This window comes from Pongo pygmaeus, chromosome 20 (assembly GCF_028885625.2).
Source record: "Pongo pygmaeus isolate AG05252 chromosome 20, NHGRI_mPonPyg2-v2.0_pri, whole genome shotgun sequence".
Lineage (NCBI taxonomy): Eukaryota > Metazoa > Chordata > Mammalia > Primates > Hominidae > Pongo > Pongo pygmaeus.
Window position 1 is genome coordinate 33,948,773 of NC_072393.2, and position 20,911 is coordinate 33,969,683.

The 20,911-nt window shown below is 39.6% G+C and overlaps 1 pseudogene; it reads right to left on the reverse strand.

The window, feature by feature from the left end:
• Positions 1–17,187: 17,187 nt before the first annotated feature.
• Positions 17,188–20,628, reverse strand: LOC129020894 (mannosyl-oligosaccharide 1,2-alpha-mannosidase IB-like; annotated as a pseudogene).
• Positions 20,629–20,911: the final 283 nt, after the last annotated feature.

Below are 20,911 nucleotides of genomic sequence, written 5' to 3' on the forward strand. Positions count from 1 at the left end.
TGTAACAATCCTAAATATATATGCATTTTACTCTGGAGCTCCCAGATTCATAAAACTATTACTACTAGACTAATAAAAGAGATAGACAGCAATATAATAATAATGGGGAATTCAATATTCTACTGACAGCACTAGACAGATCATCAAGGCAGGAAGTCAATAAAGAAACCCTGGACTTACACTGTAGTCTAGAACAAATGGGCCTAACAGCTATTTAGAAAACGTTCTACCCAAGATGTGCAGAATATACACCCTTCTCAGCAGCACATGAAACATTCTCCAACATAGACCATATAATAGCCCACAAAACAAGTATCAATATTTTTTTAATATTGAAATTATATCAAGTCGCTTCACAGACCATAGTGGAATAAAACTAAAAGTCAGTTACAAAAGGTCCCTTAAACCTATACATGTACATAGAAATTAAACAATCTGCTCCTGAATAATTTTTGGATTAACAATACAATCCATAAAATGTTAAAAATATTTGAAATGAATGGTAACAGGGAAACAAGGTATCAGGACCTCTGGAATACAGCAAAATCAGTGCTAAAAGGAAAATTCACAATGCCAAATACCTACATCAAAAAGGCTGAAAAGAATCTGGATGGCAAGAAAGATCATCGAGATTCAGGAGAAAGCTGAAGCCCATTTCAAAGAATCTAAAGAGTCCAGTATAACAATTCAAAAAATGAAAAATATAATAGCCATTTTAATATAGAACCAAACTGAGCTAATAGAGCTGAAAAACTCACTATAAGAATTTTACAGCAAAAACAGAAGTACTTTTTTAAAAAATTTTAATTGAAGTTCAGGGGTACATAAACAGGTTTTATATAAGCAAATGTGTCATGGCAGTCTGTTGTACAGATTATTTCATCACCCAGGTTATTAAGCCTAGTATCTGTTGTTATTTTTCCTGATCCTCTCCCTCCTCCAAACCTCCACTCTTTGATAGCCAGGGGGTGTTGTTCCCCTCTATGTGTCCATGTTTTCTCATCATTTAGCTCTCATTTATAAGTGAGAACATGTAGTATTTTTTTTCTGTTTCTGCATTAGTTTTCTAAAGATAATAGCCTCCAGCTCCATCCTTGCTCCTGCAAAGGATATGATGTTGTTTGTTTTCATAACTGCATACTATTCCCTGGTGTATATGTACCATATTTTCTTTATCCAGTCTGCTACTGATAAACATTTAGGTTGATTCCATGTGTTTGGTATTGAGAATAATGCTGCATGCATGTATCTATATAATAGAATGCTTTCTATTCCTTTGGGTATAGACCCAGTAATGGAATTGCTGGGTTGAATGGCAATTCTATTTTTAGGTCTTTGAGGAATTGCCACACTGTCTTCCACAATGATTGAACTAATTTACACTTCCACCAACAACGTATGTGTTCTTTTTTCTCCACACCTCTGCCAGCATCTCTTATTTTTTGACTTTTTAATAGTAGCCATTCCAACTGATGTGAGATGGTATCTCATGGTGGTTTTGATTTGCATTTCCCTAATGGTCAGTGAAGTTCAGTTTTTTAAAATATGCTTGTTGGATCCATGTTTGTCTTCTTTTGAATTGTGTCTGTTCATGTTTATTGCCCACTTTTTAATATGGTTGGTTGTTTTCTTCTTGTAAATTTGTTTAAGTTTCTTATAGATGCTGAATACTAGACCTTTGTCAGATGCATAGTTTGCAGTATTTTTCTCCCATTCTGAAGGTTGTCTATTTGCTCTGTTGATTATTTCTTTTGCTGTGAATAAATGCTTTAGTTTAATTAGATCCTATGTGTCAATTCTTGCTTTTGCTGCAATTGTTTTTGGCATCTTTGTCATAAAATCTTTGCTCATGCCTATGTCCTGAATGGTATTGTCTAGGTTGTCTTTCAGGGTTTTTATAGTTCTGAGTTTTACATTTAAGTCTTTAATCCATCTTGTGTTAATTTTTGTATATGGTGTAAAGAAAGGGTCCAGTTTCAATCTTCTGCATATGGCTAGCCGGTTATCCCAGAACCATTTATTAAATGGAGAGTCCTTTTCCTATTGCTTGTTTTTGTCAGGTTTGTCGAAGATCAGATAGTTGTAGGTGTGTGGCCTTATTTCCGGGTTCTCTATTCTATTCCATTGATCTATGTGTCTGTTTTTCTACCAGTACCATGCTGTTTTGGTTACTGTGGCCCTGTAGTATAGTTTGAAGTCAGGTAGTGTGATGCCTTCAGCTTTGTTCTTTATGCTTAGGATTGCCTTAGCTATTCAGGCTCTTTCTTGATTCCATATGAATTTTAAAATAGTTTTTTTTCAATTATGTGAAGAATCTCAGTGGTAGTTTAATAGAAATAGCATTGAATCTACAAATTGCTTTGGCCAGCATGGCCATTTTAACAATATTGATTCTTCTTATCTCTTGAGCATGGAATGTTTTTCCACTTGTTCATGTTATCTCTGATTTCTTGGAGCAATGTTCCATATTTCTCTCTGTAGAGATCTTTCACCTCTCCGGTTAGCTGTATTCCTAGGTATTGTATTTTATTTTTTTGTGGCAATTGTGAATGCGATTGAATTTCTGATTTGGCTCTTGGCTTGACTGTTGTCAGTGTATAGGAATGTCAATAAATTTTGCACATTGATTTTACATTCTGAGACTTTGCTGAAATTGTTTAGGATAACGGAGCTTTTGGGCTGAGATTATTGAGTATTTTAGATATAGAATCATGTCATCTGCAAACAGTGATATTTTGACTTCCTCTCTTCTTATTTGGATGCCTTTTATTTCTTTCTCTTGTCTGATCGCCCTAGCTGGGACTTCCAATACTATGTTGAATAGGAGTGGTGAGAGAGAGCATCCTTGCCATGTGCCAGTTTTCAAGAGGAATGCTTCCATCTTTTGCCCATTCAGTATGATGTTTGCTGTGGTTTCATCACAGATGGCTCTTATTATTTTGAGGTATGTTTCTTTAATACCTAGTTTATTGAGAGTTTTTAACAAGTAGTGTTGAATTTTACCAAAAGCCTTTTCCGCTTCTATTGAGATAATCATGTGGTTTTTGTCTTTAGTTCTGTTTATGTGATAAATCATATTTATTGATATACAAATGTTGAACCAAACTTGCAACCCAATGGATAAAGCCTATTTGATCTTAGTGGATGAGCTTTTGGAAGTGCCGCTGGGTTCAGTTTGCCAGTATTTTCTTGAGGACTTTTGCGTCGATGTTCATCAAGATATTAACCTGAAGTTTTCTTTTTTTGTTGTGTCCCTGCCAGGTTTTGATATCAAGATGATATTGGTTTTATAGAATGAGTTAGGGAAGAGTCCCTTCTCAATTTTTTTGAAATAGTTTCAGCAGGAATTGTGCCAGCTCTTTGTACATCTTGTAGAATTCAGCTATAAATCTGTCTGATCCTGGGATTTGTTTTGTTTTTTAGGCAATTTATTACTGACTCAATTTCAGAGCTCATTATTGGTTTGCTCAGGTATGCAATTACTTCCTAGTTCAGTATTGGGAGGGTGTACATGTCTAGGTATTTATCCATTTCTTCCAGACTTTCTAGTTTATATGCATAGAGGTGTTTATAACATGCTCTGATGACTGTCTATATTCCTATGGGGTGACTGGTAATATCTCCCTTGTTTCAGATTGTATTTCTCTGAATTTTTGCTTCTTTATTAGTCTAGCTGTGGTGTCTGTTTCATTTTTTTCCCCAAAAAGCTAGCTGCAGAATTCATTGACCTTTTGAATAAATTTTCGTGTTTCAGTCTCCTTCAGTTCAACTCTCATTTTGGTTATTTCTTGTCTTCTGCTGGCTTTAAGATTTTTTACTCTTGATTCTCTAGTTCTCTTAGTTGTGATGTCACATTGTTATCTTGATATTTTTCTACCTCGATTTAGAAGTAGAAACTTCTACTTTTGAGGTGAGAATTTAGTGTCCCAGAGATTCTGGTATGTTGTTTCTTTGTTCCCATTAGTTTCAAAAAACCTCTTGATGGCTGCCTTAATTTCATTATTTACCCAAAAGTCATTCATGAGCAGGTTATTCAATTTCTATGTAATTGTATGATTTTGAGTAAATTTCTTAGTCTTGCTTTCTAATTTGATTTCACCATGGTGTGAATGATTGTTATGACTTCAGTTTTTTGCATTTGCGAAAGAGTGTTTTACTTCTGATTATGTGACTGATTTTAGAGTATGTGCCATGTGGCAATGAGAAGAATGTCTATTCTGTTGGTTTTGGGTGGAGAGTTCTGTAGATGCCTATCAGGACCATTTGATCCAATGCTGAGTTCAGATCCTAAACATCTTTGTTAATCTTTCGTCTCAATAATCTAATATTGACAGTGGAGTATTAGTCTCTCAATATTATTGCGTGGGAGTCTAAATCTCTTTAAAGGTCTCTAAGAACTTGCTTTATGAATCTGGGTGCTCCTGTATTTGGTGCATATATATTCAGAATGGTTAGAATTTTTGTTGAACTTTTTACCATTATGTAATGTTCTTATTTCTTTTTAAAAAAAAATCTTTGTCATTTTAAAGTCTGTTTTATCTAAAACTAGGATTGCAACCCCTGCTTTTATTTTTCTTTTTTCCATTCGCTTGGTAAATTTTTCTCCATCCTTTTATTTTGAGCCTATATGTGTCAATGCATGTGAGATGGATCTTTTGAAGACAGCAGCTCAAGGGGTCTTGGTTCTTTATCCAGCTTGCCACTCTGTGTCTTTTAATTGGGGGCATTTAGCCCATTTACATTCAAGGTTGCTATTGATATGTGTGTATTTGATCCTGTCATCATGATGTTACCTGAACTTTCAAACTTGTTTATCTGGTTGCTTTATATTGTGACTGGTCTGGGTCCTTCAGCGTGTTTTTGTCAGGAGCTCTGGGAAGGCATGTCTGGTGGTAACAAATTTCCTCAGCACTTACTTGTCTGAAAAGAATTTTATTTCTTCTTTGCTTGTGAAGCTTTGTTTGGCCAGATATAAAATATTGGGTGGGAATTTCTTTTCTTTAAAAATGTTGAATATTGGCCCCCAATCTCTTCTGGCTTGTAGAATTTCTGCTGAGAGATCCGCCATTAGTCTGATGGGGTTCCCTTTGTAGGTAACTTAACATTTCTCTCTAGCTGCCTTTAATATGTTTTTTCCATTTTGACCTTGGATAATCTGATGATTATATGTCTTACGGTTATCTTTTTGTGAAGTATCTTACTGGGGTTCCCTGCATTTCCTGAATTTGAATGGTGGTCTCTCTAGCTAGGTTGGGGAAGTTCTTATGGATGATATCTTGAAATACGTTTTGCAAGTTGGTTCCGTTCTCCCCCATCACTTTCATGGACACCAATGATTCACAGAGTTTGTCTCTACATAATTCCATATTTCTCAGAGGTTTTGTTCATTTTTTTATCATTCTTTTTTCTCTGTTTGTCTGACTGTCTTATTTATTTCAGCAAGCCAGTCTTCAAGCTCTGAGATTCTTTCTTCCACTTCCTCTATTCTGCTTTCAATACTTGTGACAGCACTATGAAATTCTTGTAGTGTGATTTTCAGCTCCATCAGGTTGGTTATGTTCTTTACTATGTTGGCTGTTTTGACTGTCAGTTCCTGTATTGTTTAATCATGATTTTTAGCTTCCTTGGATTAAGTTTCAATGTACTCCTGTAGTTCAGTGATCTTTGTTCCTATCTGTGTTCTGGATTCTAATTCTGTCATTTCAGCCATCTCAGCTCACTTCAGAACCTTTGCTGGAGAGCTGATGTGTTCATTTGGAGGAAAGGAGGCACTGTGGCTTTTTGAGTTTTCAGGGTTCCTGCACTGATCCTTTCATTTTTGTGGGCTTATTACCTTCAATCTGTGAGGTTGCTGACCTATCGACGAGTTTTTTTCTTTTGTCCTAATTGATAATCTTGAGGGTTTGATTGTGGTATAAGGTGGATTCAGCTGACTGGCTTCATTTCTGGAAGATTTAAGGTGGCCAACACTCAACTCCCAGCTCCTGGACTGCATGCTCTAAATCTGGGTGACTTGTATTCAGTTCCAACTTTGTTCTCTTGCTCTTTGAAGTCAGGAACCCATTGTGCTGGGGGCTGGGGGAAGGGAATATGCTTCTAGTCCACTGGTCACTACACTCTGATAGGCGGTGTCAGCCAAAGTGTTTTGAAGTGCAGGGACAATGGGATCCATCCTCCTTCACACATGCCAACAGCAATGGTAGTGGTAGCTGTGGCAGAGTGATACCAGGTACTAAGGTATCTGCCTCCCTTCAAACCTCAGGTCCTCACCAAAGCTTCTTATACCCTTAGTTGACTGCCAGGTTGTTGCAAGTGCCTAATAACAGGCACAATTTCAGAAAGACCCACAAGATGTGAAATTGGCTCAAACTACTGTGGTAAGTGTATCAGAAGTATTAACAGCAGAATAAACCAAGCTGAAGATAGAATCTCAGAGCTTGAAGACTGGTTCTTTGAATGAACTCAGACAAAAATAATGAAAAAAGGATTTTAAAAAATGAAAAAATTTAGAAATATAGGATTATGTAGAGAGATCAAATCTATGACACATTGGCATTCCTGAAAAGAGAGAGAGAGCAATCAATTTGGAAAACATATGTAAGAATATTGTCCATGAACATTTCTCTAACTTTCCTAGTTGAGACTTAGCTTCACATTTCACCAAATGGACCTAACAGACATCTCCACGATACTCCACATAACAAAAACAAACATGCAAATTCAAGAAATGCAGAGAACATCTGTGAGATACTCTAATGACTAAGAAACATAGTCATTAGAGCCTCCAAGGTCAACATGAAACAATATTAATGGCAGCTAGAGAGAACTGGCAGGTCACCTACAAAGGGAACCCAATCAGGCTAACAGCAAATCTTTCAGCAGAATTCTAAGCCAGAAAAGATTGGGGGCCTATATTCAAAATTCTTAAAGAAAATAAAGTCCAACAAAAAATTTCATATCTGGCCAAGCTAAGCTTTATATTTAAGTGAACAAGAAATGAAATTCTTTTCAGACAAGCAAATGCTAAGGGAATTTGTTACCACCAGGTCTGCCTTACAAAAGATCCTTGAGAGAGTGAAACATGGAAATAAATGTTCTTTTCCAATCACCACAAAACACACTCAAGTACCTAGACCATGGACACTATAAAGCAATATTTAATCAAGTCTACTTAACAACCAGCTAACAACATAATTACAGGGTCAAATCTGCACATGTCAATAATAACCTTGATGGTAAATGAATTAAACTCCCCACTTAAAAGGCAAAGAGTGACAGGTTGTGTAAAGAAGAAGACTCAACTATATGCTGTCTTCAAGAGACCCATCTCACATGCAAGAATATCACAGGCTCAAAATAAATGGACGGAGAAAGACCAATCAAGCAGACAGAAGACCAAAAAGAGCAGGGGTTGCTATTTTTACTTCAGACAAAATTAACTTTAAACCAATAACAATCAAAAAAGATAAATAAGGGCATTACATAATAATAATGTGTTCAATTCAACTAGAAGATTTAACTATTCTATATCTATATCTACCTATCTATCTATCTATATACACATCTAACACTGGAGCACCAATATTTATAAAATAGCTCTTACAGACATACAAAGAGACTTACATAACATCACAAAAGAAGTGGGAGACTTCAACACCCCAGTGACTTTTGGACGCATAATCAAGACAGAATACTAACAAACATATTTGAGACTTAACTTGACATTTCACCAAATGGACATAACAGACATCTCCATAACATACCACATAACAAAAACAAAATATTCCTTCTTCTCACATTCACATGGCACATGCTATAAAACTGACCCCATGCTTGGCCAAAAGCAGTTCTTAACAAATTAAAAAGAAAAAATCATACCAACCACACTCTTGGACCACAGCAAAACAAGAATAGAAACCAATACCAATTAGATCTCTCAAAACCTTACAATTAAATGGAAATTAAACAATCTGTTCCTGAATGACTTTTAAGTAAACAAAGAAATTGAGGCAAAAATTAAGAAATTCTGGGAAACTAATAAAAGCAAAGGAACAATGTACCAGAATCTGTGAGACATAACTAAAGTAATGTTAAGAGAAAAGTTTGTAGTGCAAAACACCCACATCAGAAACATCTCAAATTAATAACATATTATAATATCACACCTAGAGAAACTTGAAAACACAAGAGAAAATCAACCTCAAAATTTGCATAAGAAAAAAAATAGGCCAAGTGTGGTGGCTCAAGCCTGTAATCCCAGCACTTTGGGAGGCCGAGGTGGGCAGATCACCTGAGGTTGGGAGTTCTGGACCAGCCTAATCAACATGGAGAAACCCTGTTTCTACTAAAAATACAAAATTGGCCAGGTGTGGTTGCGCATGCCTGTAACCCCAGTCACTCTGGAGGTTGGGGCAGGAGAATCACTTCAACCTGGGAGGCAGAGGTTGCGGTGAGCTGAGATGGCACCATTGCACTCCAGCCTGGGCAACAAGAGTGAAACTCCATCTCAAAAAACGAAAACAAACCAACAAAAAACAAATAACAAAAGCCAGAGCTGAAATAAATGAAATGGAGATGAGGAAAACCATACAAAAAATCAATGAAACAAAAATTGTTTTTTCTAAAAATAAAGAAGACCGATAGACTTCTAGCTAGACTAATAAAGGAAACAAGGGAGAAAATCCAAAAACCTACAATCAGAAATGAACATGGAGACATTACCACTGACCTTACAGAAATACAAAAAAAAAAAAAAAAAAACCCTCGGAGACTATTATGAACAATTCTATGTACAAAAACTAGAAAATCTAGAAGAAATTGATAAATTCCTGCAAAAATGCCACCTCCCAAGATTGAACTAAGAAGAAATTGTAACCCTGAACAGACCAATAATCAGTTTCAAAATTGCACCAGTAGCCAGGCACAGTGGCTCATTCTTTAATCCCTGAACTTTGAAGACTGAGGCAGGTGGATCATTTGAGGCTAGGAGTTTGAGAACAGCCTGGTCAATATAGCAAAACCCTGTCTCTACTGAAAATACAAAAATTAGCCAGGCATGGTGGCACATGCCTGTGATCCCAGCAACTTGGTAAGCTGTGGCACAAGAATCACTTGAGCCTGGGACACAGAAGTTTCAGTGAGCCAAGATCATGCCACTGCACTCCAGCCTGGGCAACAAAGTGATACTCTGTTTCAAAAAACAATAATAATTGAAATAAATAAAAATGATAAAAAATTTGCACCAGCAATATAAAATCTATCAACCGTAAAAAGCCCTTGAACACACAGATCTACAGTCAAATTCTACCATATATGTATAGAAGAGCTGGGACGAATCCTACTGAAACTATTTCAAAAAATTCTGAACTCATTCTATGAGGCTAGAATCATTCTGATACCAAACTTCTGAAGAGACACAATGCAAAAAGCAAACTTCAGGCCATGGCTCAGAATATCTGGAACAGCTCAGAAATCTGGGTGCAGAAAGCTAGGGACAAGCCTAGCCAGTCAAGTTGCCTCCAGGGCAGATGCCAGAGGCAGATTCACTGGGCTGGGAGAGTGCAAGCTGAATAGACCCCACAACCATCTGCTGAGCTGAAAACCCTGGGCCATGGGTGCCTTCCCAGATGCATATCACTGGGTATCACTGCCCTGCCAGAAACTCCTCCACTCCTTGACCCACTGCACCAGTAGACATACCTTACAACCCACTCGGACTCTCTCAAGCACAGGGAACTGGCAAAGGCCCTGGGGAGTTGTGATTCTACTGGTGACCCAACACTTAGCTGGTACCACCCCTAAGGAAGGAGAGAGTGCATCCTATCAAATCTCCCACTGGGGCAAAGAAAACACAGGCATGGTGCCAGTTTTTGAAGGGGTTGGCACCAAGTCCTGGGAATGAGATTGGAGAGGGAGTCATCTCTTGCCCCTGCCTTCTTTCCCCAGAGCACTGCTGCATAAGCACTGAAAAAGTTGTGCACAGCAGAGTTAAGAGCTTATGTGCCGGCCCTTACTCTAGTGGACTACAGCCTAAATTATACCACCAAACACAAGTACATTCCTCCAATAGGCAATGCCTCTGAAACCCACCAGAGTAATGTATATACAGCCTAGGAACCCGTAAGTACAGAGCCTTGGTCTTCTGAAAGCACTCAGAAATGAAGCCAATTGACTATACACTATATTCACCAAACTCTTAAGTGGAGCAAGAATAAAAAAAAAAAAAAGTCCCATCCAAATGATGGCAAACTAAAAAAAAAAAAAAAAAAAAAAAAAAAAAAAAAAAAAAAAAAAAAAAAGACAGCTCTCTCAGATGAGAAAAATTAGCACAAGAACTCTGGCAATCGAAGTATACTGAAAAGCCTGTTTCCAAGTGCACCCACACAAACCCCCAGCAGAAAACGTAATGATTGTGTCTGCAGCAGTGATGGAGAGAGCAGAAGATGCCTTTTCCATTTCAGTTCGCAGCCACTGGTGCCACCTGTCCATTGGGACAGGACAATACTCCTCATTTTCAAAGATCAGCATTGCACCTGTGTCTCTGCTGGGAGAAATACAGCCATTTTCTGGTTATAAGTGGGGAGGGGGGCTCTCCATCAGGGAAGAATGTGCATTCCAGTTTCCTTTGTCCCAAAGTGTGCTTTGGTGGACTACAATCCCCCTTCCCTAGTGAAGGCCTGTATCAAAGGCTAGGTCTCTAAGGATCTTGCAGTTCCCCAGGGTCCTGCTGGTCCCCTGTGGTTGCCACAGGCAGAGGAGGTTCTGGGAAATGTTTGTGTCGGATCTAGTCATGCAGAGAGACACAAGGGCTAAAATTATCTGGACAGAATAGAGGCCCCAAACAGATGTACAGTCTGTATGGTGCTCACCACCTCAGCTCGGGTTTGAGGGCGAGAGCAAGCAAATCTGTGTGAATTCACCACCCAGTTGTCTGCCCTCCAGAAGTTCCCCAATCACTGCCAACAGTGGTGCCTGGGTTTGCAAGGGCAGAGGGGCTCTCAGACAAATTGGTGGCAAGCAGTTTGGTACAAGAGTGAGGAAAAAAAGATACACTCCCATCTAGACTTTCCATGGGACTCCAAGTTCCTCACGGGTCAGTCTCTGCCAGACATTTAGGCCTTTTTTTTTCCTGTACCCCCAACTTCTTCCTGTGGGTTCTCCAAAAGGTTCTGACACTTTTCTCTCAGCATTCCACTTGGGCCATGATTATTCACCTGTAACGTTAAATCTCCTTTCTAAGGAGAATTGGTATCTGATGTCTCTAGTCAGCCATCTTGAAAAAAATCACCACATGATTTTCATTCTTTATTCTGTTAATGTGACTTATCACAATTATTTTTATTTAGCTTCTTTAGCTTTATTGAGGCAAAGAAATATGACATAAAGTGTACAACATGATGATTTGAAGTAAGTATATATTGTGAACTGATTGCTGCAGTCAAGTTAATTATCATATTCACTACCTCAAGGACTTAATTTTTTTCTTTCATTTTGATGAGAATGCTTAAGGTCTACTCTTAGAAATTTTCAAAGTATATAATTTAGTATTATTAACTGTAGTCACCATGCTTTACATTATATTCTCAGAACTTATTTATCTTAGAATGGAAAGTTTGTATACTTTAGCCTACATCTCCCAATTTGACCCACCCCTAGACCTTATCAACTACCATTCTACTCTATTTCTAAGAACTCAATTTTATTGTTTTATATTCCACATTCACTTCTTTTGCTTTAAAATGAATTATGTAAATTACAGCACAGAGGAAAGAGGCAGAAAAAAGGCTAAAGGGTCTTACACTACTTAATCTTGGGATTGGGGTAAAAACTATGACCTGTGGGTCAAATGCAGTCCTTTACCTGTTTATGTAAATAAAGCTTTATTGGAACACAGCTATACTCATTCATTTACATAATATCTCTATCTGTTTTTACACTTCAACAGCAGAAGTGAGTAAGAAGAAAGACTGTATAGCTCATATAACCTAAAGTATCTATTATCTACCCTTTTCAGAAAAGCTTTCTGACTGGTTGCAAGTTAAAAAGAGCACCTTCATCATAATCTGAATGAGCTTCAGCTCATTCGTCTTCACTAATGTTCTTGAGCCAGAATAAGTGGATTAATATATTTCCATATCATATGTGGTTTGTATTAGTCAATATTGCGTTGTTATAAAGGAATACTTCAGACTGGGTAATTTATTTTATTTTATATTTAATTAATTTATTTATTTATTTATTGTTTTTCCAACACAGGGTCTCACTTTATCACCAGTGGAATGCAGCGGCACGATCTTGCCTCACTGCAACTGCCACCTTCTGGGTTCAAGCGATTCTCCCACCTCGGTCTCCCATTTGCTGGAACTGCAGGAGCATGTCACCATGTCTGGCTAATTTTTGTATTTTTAGTAGAGGCGGGATTTCACAATATTGGCCAGGCTCAAACTCCTGACCTCAAGTGATCTACCTGCCTAAGCCTCCCAAAGTGCTGGGATTACAGGCATGAACCACCAGGCCCAGCCCCTATTTTTAAAATAGGTTAATTTACCTCACAGTTCTGCAGGCTATACAAGCATAGTGCCACTATCTGCTTTAGGCCAGGACCTCAGGAAACTTCCACTCATGGCAGATGGCAAAAGGGAACAGGTTTGTCACACAGTAAGAGAGGGAGCCAGAGAGATGCTATGCTCCTTTAAGCCACCAGCTCTCACGTGAACTAACAGAGCAAGGACTTGCTCATTACCATGGGGAAGGCACCAAGCCATTCATGAGGGATCCACACCATCACTCAAACACCTTCCACCAGGCCTCACCTCTGACACTGGGAATCACATTTCAACATGAGATTTGGAGGGGAGAAATATCCCAACCATATCAGGTTACTCAAACATTCTGCTTATAATTTGTGCAGCCAAAACTAGTTACCAACTGTGTTTGTTAACTAAAAAATGGTATTAAAAATTTTTGTGTATAACTAAAAAATTATACAGATAGGTATAGAGAAAGAGAAAGAGAGAGGGAGAGGGAGAGAGAGAGGGAGAGGGAGAAAGGGAGAGGGAGAGAGGCAGAGGGAGAAAGGGAGAGGGAGAGGGAAACAGGGAAAGAGGGAGAGAGGGAGGTGGGGGGAGAGAGAGAGAGAGAGAGAGAGAGAGAGAGAGACATAAGAGCTATCCAATTTGAGTATAAGGAAATCTAAAAACAAATAAGAACTTAAAATCCTATTACTAGAAACTGCTTTTTGAAGCCTAGAAATATTTTATGTTTTTCTTTATATTTAACAGTACGGGACTGTTAGTAGGACCCATACCAAAGACAATTTACAACTTCAAGTTTTACCCACGAATGATGTGACAAAAGCTTTTTGAATTAAAACTAACCAGCACTTCTATAAAACATTGATTTTAATAATATAATTGAAGTGATATAGCAAACTAAAAATGTTTTTATTTCTAAAGTAAATATTTTAGTCAAAGTTGCATCAAAAATCAAGCATTTCTTTGACATTTTTCAAGACTTTAATTTTAACTACAATTATAGTTAGTATTATATAGTACACATTATTTAAAATGTATTATAAAGCTTTTCTCTTTATATGAAATATAAAATTTAAAATGTTGTAACATGATTCATATTGAAAAACACGTAAAATTGTATACACTGCTCTCACACAGAAAGTGCCACTGGAATCACATAAAATGTTCTAATGCTTCAAGGTGCCAGGCACAGTGCTTGGCACATATTACTTACTTCATAAATGTTTGTTCACTCATTCTCTCATTTACTCATGTACTCAAAGAAATATGGGCTTAAGGAGAAATTGCATTATAATGAAAACCGAAAGCTCGATCATTTATCAACAAACCTGGAGTTTTGACAAAGACTTTGACGGACAGTGGAGCAGATGAGAGGATGATAATCAAGATTTCAAACTCCTTGATTAAAATCTACTAAGTAAAGCCCTGGGTTCACAAGATGACCTCATAGAAAATCAGAGTCAATACTCCACAAAAAGAATACATTCTTTCAATACCCAGGTTGGACTTTTATATATAACAATCTGCTTGAAGCTGGGAATAAGTTGTGTTAGAAGTAAAACACACAGTCCACCGGAAGGTAAGAACCACCTGATGGGGGACTTGTTTTTCTGCGCTGAGACTTCTTTTCAGGTAGGGTCTCATTCTCTTGGTTTTGACAACTTAATAAAAGTTGAATTAAAAAACAAAACTGGCTTAACCCAAAAAGTTTTATTCTAAAGTAAAGATAAATAAATGTAGAAGGTAGAGGGGTGTTTAACTTTCCTATTTTTTTCCTGTTATGCACAAACCAATCCATCTATTCTGCATATTTGTGCCAAAGTCACAATGTGAGGTGTCAACTTTTTGAGGAGCATTTCTGGGCTATTTTCAGAAGGTCTGATAAATGCAATAATTTACCAGAGTAATAAGGTCTACAAAATGCAAAAAGCTGTAAAAAAGAGAAGAAAGTATGGGTACCAAGCAGAATATAAGATAAAAATTGATCTTGGAGGAAATTTACCCATTTTCTGTTTGCCTCAAGAATACTGTGCTGGCAGCAAGATGCACTTTTTTTTCCCCCCTAAATGGGAAATGGGTTAAAAATCTGTAACAAAAATAAAACGTAACACTGGCAAGTCATTTGCAGCTGGCCTGAATTGTCTTTGGTATTCAGAGAAGGAAAAAAAAAAAAATGGAGGGCCAGGCGCAGTGGCTCATGCCTGTAATCCCAACATTCTGGGAGGCTGAGGTAGGCGGATCACAAGGTCAGGAGTTCACGACCAGCCTGACCAACATGGTGAAACCCTGTGTCTACTGAAAAAACAAATATTAGCCAGGCATGGTGGCATGTACCTGTAATCCCAGCTACTCAGGAGGCTGAGGCAGGAGAACTGCTTGAAGCCGAGAGGCGGATGTTGCAGTGAGCCGAGACTGAGCCACTGCACTCCAGCCTGGGTGACAGAGCGAAACTCTGTCTCAAAAAAAAAAAGGAAGTACTGTTGTAGGTCCAGTCTTGTCATTCCACAGAAGGCAGGGAGAGGTGTAGAAGACCCTCTCAAATTCTTTGCTTATGAATTGACTCTGCTTGAATACTTCTCTACCTTTTCTTAACTCCAGTCATCTGAGTAATACAAAGAGAGCCCTTGGAGATACAGGTTGTGTCTCCTCATCCCTTGAGAATTTCCTGGGAGACCAAGAAGGCCTCTTTACTCTACATTCTTATAAACAAATTAAGAGTTTGGAGACTTCATTGCCATCTGCACAGCTTCTCTGGGTCTTTGCCAATTAAATTTTCTTGCCTTTTTTTTTTAGTGATTCGTAGTGATTCGTAAGTTGGCTTGTGCTATTTTTAGCAAGGCTTTTTTGAGAACCAAGTACTTTCCCTTTTCTCTTCTAAAGTTATGGTCATCTACCTCTATCATTTAAACAATTTAAAGGTTTAAGTAGTAAAAAATATTACAATCTCAAAATATATCCTAAAATTTAACTCTCTTAAAGACTTTATTGTAACTGGCTCTACATCCTTATTTTCTATGTTTACTGAAAACTTTTGTAGTGGCTGTCATTTATGCATCATTGGCTGGACTGTGAGAACTGTTTAATAATTTGTGGTCTAAGATGATCAACCTTGGAAAATATTTAATTATATTCATTCATTAAATCTTTTCCCAACTTAAATCTAAAAGCTAAGTTTAAAAGAAATGTTATCAAATAAGGAAATAAGCCTTCAGAATTCCCGTCGGATTTCTTGTATGAACTTTTTTGTCTCATTAAACTTTGTTTAATGAGACAAAATCTTTAAATTCAGAGTAAATATCACACTAGTTATACTGTTTCCAATTTTATTAATGTCAGTGGAAGATGTCTAAATTAAACAATAAAAAGTCCCTTCAGTTTATGTGACAGAAAATGTGTAAGCATTAGATATTTATCTTACACCATAGTTACTGATAAATTTTTTTGGCAAAATATAAAAAATTAGTAATTTCTTTGAAAAGAAATAACAATGCAAAACCTACCGATGGTAAGAGAAACATCTTACCCTGAGATACATACTTCGACACTTTTATCACTGAAAATGATTTTGAAGCTATTCTAATTATTTTGATTTCTATAAAGATCAATAGAAAAAATTTTAAAAACATAAAATATTTGTGAATGGCACATTCACCTGATAAGATAATAAAGGATATCATCCCAGATAGAATATTTAAGAAAGTTGCACTGTGTTTTGTTTTTGCTTTAATGAGTTGTAAAAGTAATTTAGCTTATCAAGACAAATTCAGAGCTACATAATAGTATCGTGAATTTTGCCAAGTCACATAAATAAAGTTGTGAGTTGGATGACTCTCCTAACGTTATGAGATTAAAGTGGATAAAACTTGCTTGGTAGATTTATTAGTTCAGAAAAATAATCTCCTACCAGCAAAGCCAAGAATTTCTTTCAGAACAGGTTTCAAGGAAAAAACTGTGGCATTTTCTGCACTTTTTGTCATGCTACCACCACTGACTGAACCACATGAACTAAGTCTCAAACTCAGGCTTACAGGTAGTGGTTATGATAAATAGCAGTTTTAATGATGTCATATGAAGACAAAGACTTGAAGAGTATTTTTTGTGAGATCATACCCCTGGAGGAAACTAAATTTAACCATGAAATTTAAATGAAATAGATTTTATTTAAACTGATTAAATAGGATTTGAAATGGTTGCCAGTCTGGTCATCCAATAGGGAACTTGAAAATTCAGACATGGATTGGCACTTCCGTTTGTTTTTTGAGTCTTCTTGTAACTGATGCAGTTACACTATCTTTTTTCTTTACCTTAGTTCATTACATTATTAAAATGGAGAAAAATGAGACAATGTGGAATATTTGACAGTTGCTCCACTGTAGGAATATATAATTGGTTCCAAAAGCCATCCTTAACTCCTGCAAGGTGCTCTATATTCTTGGCTTTCTCTTAGGAAGTCTAGCCTCCAGACTCCAGAACTCTACAGACCATATATATATATATATATATATGTATGTGTGTGTGTGTGTGTGTATAAATATATGTAACTCTCTCTAAATATAAAACTCTCTCTATATAACTCTCTATATACATAGTTATGTAGAGAGAGTTTTATATAGTTTTATATATATACGCATATACATAAAATATATGTGGTTTGTAGAGTACTTGGTGGTACAAAAGTAATTGCGATCTTTGCTATAACACACATCACTCTTATATGACCACTATCATGTTGACTTAGAGGTCTAGGTTTTCAGACTAATTTCTATAGTGGTCCACGTAAACAAAACAGGTGAGACTGGTCATGGTCCTCGGAACTGCTTTTATCCAACAGCAGAATTACCTGAAAGTGTGGTGTTGGCTAAATGTAACACAGGCAGAGGGTGAGCCTCTGCATTAAACACCTAGTAGTCTAAAGGTAAAAGGTCACCACTGGAGAACAGCACATACAAATATTTTAGTGTTTCAGCAAGAAAGACACCCCGCTGTACATCATCATGTGTAGGAGTAGAGAAATGTACATCTTTGACTCCAGAAAATCCACCACTGACTCAGCAATACTTTTCAATGGCAAGTGCTGTTCCCTGTCCCACTGCCTGTATTTTGGATTGTGACAGAATCACCATAGGTACCAACAGGTTTCAATTACTTCTGGACAGAGGATATAATACTTTACAACCTGACAGCCACAACCTCCACTGCACCATCAAACTTGACTGACTCAGGACCTAGCTTTAATGCAGTCTGTCATATGACTCGTGACATGTACATGCAACTTCCACCCCAGCTCTAAATAATGACGGACTTATCTATTCTGGAACCATCTTCTCCTAGTGTAAACATTACCCCAGCAAAGCAGGCCAGATGCCCCATCTTGTTTTCCAAGTGCCCACTGATCCATTCTTTACTAAAGATTAAGACATCCATGGGAGTTCTTGTTTTTTTACAGCCTCAAGAGCATCATCACACATCTTTCTCCATTCATGGTCTGTTTTATCTGACATCAACCATGCTCTCAGTAAGTATTCATAAAAACTGTCTCCCAGATCACCAAGTGATGTGTGATACCGACCCCAGCACCCTGTACTTGGGCTCAATTTGGATAAAGACCGTTTGGACAATCCATTTTCTGAAGCAGTTTCCACATGTACACGACCTTGTTATAGTAAACCAGGTCTGCTGTCAAGTAGCTGAGGTGGATGAACTCCATATGCAGTGTACCAGATTCAGCCAGAATGCTGCTACATGCAGGCCCCTAGCTTCAGTTGCACCCTACTCCACTCTGCAAATGTACCATTGTCCAGGGAATCCCAGTACATGTGTGAAAGGCAGGAAGGAGTTTCTTAGCCAGTTGCACAGCTTTAATCTTGAATATCTCCTTTCCTGAAAGGTGATATGCTGCAAGTAGGCCTTCAATAAACTGAATGTTGACTTCAAACACAAACATCTCTGAATTCACACTGACCTCAAGGTTGTCTTTAAACAATCTTTGCACATCTAGGAATTCAGCATGAAGCCCCATGATATAAAGGGCATCCAAAGAATCTACAATGGTAGCACCCATTTGTGAATTTTCAAATGTTAGTGGCACATCCTTTCCTTTTAATAGGTCTAAGTTCATTATGCCCCCACCTGTATGTCCTATAATTATCCTAGGCATGTTTCATGCTTTACTTTTTTTCCCTTTTCTTTTTTATGTTGTCTTCGGGGTCTCCACCATTCATACCTACAAAGTTTGGAATAGGGACTGGTGGCAGTGGCTTGTTCTCTGTCTTCATTTGTCGGACCTTATTTTTCTCTATCTGAATTTCTGCTTGGATTTCCTTGCTTGACTTTTCTTTTCTTTCCTTTTTTTGAGATGTGGTCTCACTCTGTCACCCAGGCTGAGTGTTGCAGTGCCATCAGGGCTCACTGCAGCCTCCACCTCCCAGACTCAAGCAATCCTCCCACCTTAGACTCCAGAATAGCTGGGATTACAAAAGGGCACTACCAGGCCTGGCTAGTTGTTGATTTTTTGTGGAGACAGGGGTCTCATCATGTTGCCCAGGCTGGTCTCAAACTCCTAGATGAAAGCCATCCTCCTGACTTGGCCTCCCAAAGTGTTGGGATTACAGGTGTGAGCCACAGCGCCCAGGCTGCTTGACTTTCTCAATTTTTCTTTTGTCTCTTCCAGGGACTTGTCATGATCAGCTCGAACTTTATTTCTCAGAGGTTCTTCTTCTTCCTTGTGTGTATGTTAATTGGGTGCATAGATCAGGAAGACTTCAGGGTTTTTAGCCTCTTTGCCAGCTACTACATGAGGAATTAACACATCGTCTAAACCCAGATCAAAGCGTTTGTGTTTTGAGAAGCCTAGAAGAAAAAAGAATGCCCCCAAACACAGGGTGATGAAGGCATTAAAAATAAGTGTCTTCTCAGAAAGTCTCAAGGTAGCGCTGTGATGTGGGGAGGGCGGCCCCAGGTTCAGAGGTGGGATCCCACGTCTGGAGAGGGCAGCAGGGCTGGGGTGGTCATCGTTTATGCTCTTGAAGCTTACAGCAAATGCACGATACATTGAACTGTCTTCAAAATCTTGGCAAAAATGGAAAAACTCAATTTTGCTCCACTTGCAGGACTGCTGCGCTTCTTCACAGGCACCTCTTTGACGCTCCTCCAATTCCATTCAGGAACGTGAGTGACCCCCCGCCTCAAACGATCACAAGCTTATGTCCTGCGAGATCTCGTTTGCCCTTTGACTTTCAGGGCCCTATCGGGTTATCAGAAGACTCTTCATTCCTAGGGGTACATCAGAGAAGTCACACTGCAAAAGAGCTGCCCCTTGGGGAGGTGCTCAAGGGTGGTCTTCTGCCCCAAATGGGAGTCTGGCTAAATCTGAGAACTGCAGAAGGTTCACCATCTCTGGTCCTTCCATTCCAGAATCTCTTAACCTTAGTGGTGGAAAAAATAAGGGTCTCCACCGAAACCTGAAAACAGGAAGGAAGGTTTCCAGCTTCCCGGAGGCCAAGGCAGAGGCGCTGGGGGAAGGAGCAGGAAGGGACCAGCCGCCCGCGCTTCGCGACGCTGCCAGGCAGGCTCCCGGGACGGGCAGAGCTCCGAGGCTGCCTCTGGGCAGTCACGTCCAACGTACCTGAGCCCAGCCAGCCGCTGTCGCTGTCGCCGCCGCACTCGCCTGTCCGGACGCACCTTCCTTCTCCTCCGCGGCCCCCGAGAAGCTCGGCGTGCAGGCAGGGGAGGCGCGGCGGCCCCTGCGGCTGGTCAGTTCACCAGGTGCCTGCTCCCGAGCGAGTTGCCACCGACCCCGCAGCGCCCGGCCGAGCCCCGCGCTCCGCAGCGTGGGAAGGAGCCGAGCAGCGACCCTTGCTCCGAGAGCCCGGGGTCGGCGCCTGCCCATTCCTCGCGCAGCCGTGGGGCAGCGGGTGGCCCCGGGCGCGCGCGAGCAGCCGCTTCTCCGGCAGGTAGAGGCCGGCTCCGTGTCCTCGGCCAGCCGCCGTGGGGGCCTCCTCCGCGCTGCCTCGCATGGCGCCCGGCTCGGCCTAGCTGCGGCTGCTGAGAGACGCGCCCACGCGCGGTGCTGCGGCCCGGCCTCTGCCTCCCCAGTACTGGTGGGCGCGGAACAGCTGCGGGGCGACACGCGCTGGGCGCACGCACGCAGGAGCCGGAGGGTGGGGCGGATGGGGCGCCTCCCGAACCCTCACCGACTCGCGAGTGGGCGGCGCCGGCGGCGGAGCGTGGGGCTCGCTCCTTGGAGTCCACAGTTAAGTGACACCATCCTGGGTTTGCCTTTCTCTGTCGGGATCATTCTTCTTAGCATGACGTCCTCCAGGTCAGACACAAGGTCACAGGTGGCGGCTTCTGCCTTCCTCTGGCTGAGTATATTTCAT